The 2362-nt window shown below is 45.5% G+C and overlaps 1 protein-coding gene across 1 annotated transcript in view; it reads right to left on the bottom strand.

Annotated features, from left to right (window-relative positions):
- SHPK (sedoheptulokinase) overlaps window positions 1-2362 on the bottom strand; it is a 938822-nt gene that overhangs the window by 25383 nt on the left and 911077 nt on the right. The gene's annotated exons all lie outside the window — the stretch shown is intronic.

The raw sequence follows: 2362 nt of genomic DNA on the forward strand, positions 1-2362 counted from the left end.
CCTTTGAGACTCACTGAAAGAAAGGAGTTGGCAATGTGAGCTTTCCTAGACTCAAGTCTACTTTCTCAGATGCATTTGGTGAGAATAGGTAATACATATTCAAAGATATAGCCATGTTAGTCTGTAGAAACAGTATGGAGAGAGGTCTTGCAGGCCCTTTGAGACTCACTGAAAGAAAGGAGTTGGCAATGTGAGCTTTCCTAGACTCAAGTCTACTCTCTCGGGTGTATTTGGTGAGAATAGGTAATACTAATACATATTCATAGATACAGCCATCTTGTTTATAGAATCCGTATGTAAAGAGATGTCTTGCAGCACCTTTGAGCGCACTGAGGAAGGAGTTGGCAGCAGGAGCTTTCCTAAACTTCAGTCTACTTCCTCAGAGCATTTGGTGGAGTGTGAAGATATCTAGGAGAGTATCGTCCCATCTTTTTGAAAACAGAGCTTGGAGAGGCTTTAGTGACTCTGAAATCTTCCTATAGGTACCTATGATGGCAGATTCTTGTCATACAAGACAAGCCACTTTGCCAGACCCTGGTCTTAAGGCTGGTCAGGGTGACCCCACGGCTTCCCTGCTGTCAGAGTGCAACTCCCATCCGCCTTGCCAACAATGAGGGACGTTGCATGCCATCCAACTGTCCCAATTTGGCATGACAGTCCCAATTCCTCCTCTCCTTTGTGTTTTCGGCTGCTTTTTAATGTCCTGTTGTTCTCTCTCTTCTCCCACATTCCCGCTTTTGTCCCCCGCTTCCTTAGACTGCTGCAAAGTGAGTTCAAAGCGCCACAGTCAACCAGACAAGAAACACAGCCGACACTGTTCTTTGGTTTCACAGTAATTCTGTATTCAAGGTATATGGCTTTACAGATGCGTCCGGGCGCCACGTTTTGACTGGCATACTTGCCACGGCGACGTGGACGCCCTTTCGATTGGCAACATACACACATACAGCTGCTTTTCATAAATACACATTTGGGCAATGCACAAGCATTTTAGTAGGAAGGCGTGGGAAGAGCATATTGGGGGCAACCCAAGCCCATGTTGGGGTATATTTCTGCCTTGGTGAGGTCCTAATATGTGATGCCAACTGATGGGATGTTATTTTTTAACACTGGTCTAATAGCAATGCCAGGGTGCTTGGAGTGACAGCTGTCATACCCATTGCTCCAAGGATAGGCAGGGGGAAATGCAGGCACAGTTTGACCCATTTGGCACTTTCCCACTTCCCCGGTAAAGCTAATTGTCTTAATGGCCCATCCAAGACCGAATTAAAAATGCTCACGTTTCCATACAAACTGGTCAGACAGCCGCATGGTTGCTGAGAACATCCATCCTTCTTCAGCAATGAAAGGCTGAGCGGTGGGCATTACAGTTGTGGATGCGCAATCCATGCCTGGGGGGATTCTGGGAACTTGGGTCCCAAAGACACTTTCCCTCTTACCTTTGCTTTGATTTTAGGTAATGTTCTCTGTGACTCGGAGACCGGCAGAGTTCGACACACGTCTTGCCACCTCCAATTAACTTGTTACATACATCCATATGATTTTTGCTAATGCAATCCCACAAAATACAACTAGCGCAAATGGTTTGCACCTTTCCAACGAATGGATTGAAAGGGACGCACCCTTGGCATCATCAGATTTCTACTTTTCCCCTGCAATATAAACGGGGCTGGGGCAAAACGCTCCCAAATGACAACCTGCCCATTTCAATTTCCCGAAAGCGTTTCTTTATGTTACATTATACGTTTGTTTTTCACAGTAAGCGAAGGTTACGTTCAAACATTGGGGGAAAACAACGGAGCCTTCCTACTGTTCCTGAGATGGAATCCCTCGCTAATTTTCTTCCCAAGAGAAACAGATGAGTATTTGTGTCACTCATTTCTCAGCCTTTTCAACGCTGCGCCATGTTCAAAAGACAATTCGCGATGGGAGACTTAGTGCAAAAATCTCGCATGCGGTCGCATTGGTAGAACAATCCTATTCTCTCCATTGAAATTAGGAGATTTCATTGGGATTTCCTGCCACCTGAGAAATAGTCTCCACATCTTCCCGGTTATATTCTTGCAGACGTACTACATTGTGGGTCAAGAAGACTAAAAAGACGTGTCTTTGCGGTTCGGTTGTTGTGTTAAGGGAAAAGACCACGCTACAAACCCATTGGTTGACCTGATGTACGTTGACCAAGATGGACGCCCATGTTCCAAGATGGCGACCCCAGTTGCTGTACGGAAGGACCTTCCTTCACTCATATACAATATCCATATATATATAATATATCTCATATTGGCATTTGAAGCCCTTTATTGATGGATTCAGTGTCCTTGGTGCTGCAGTGAATGGCCGCTCATGAATGTCTCTGGAA

Source organism: Sceloporus undulatus, chromosome 11 (genome assembly GCF_019175285.1).
Source record: "Sceloporus undulatus isolate JIND9_A2432 ecotype Alabama chromosome 11, SceUnd_v1.1, whole genome shotgun sequence".
In the NCBI taxonomy this organism is placed as follows: Eukaryota; Metazoa; Chordata; class Lepidosauria; order Squamata; family Phrynosomatidae; genus Sceloporus; species Sceloporus undulatus.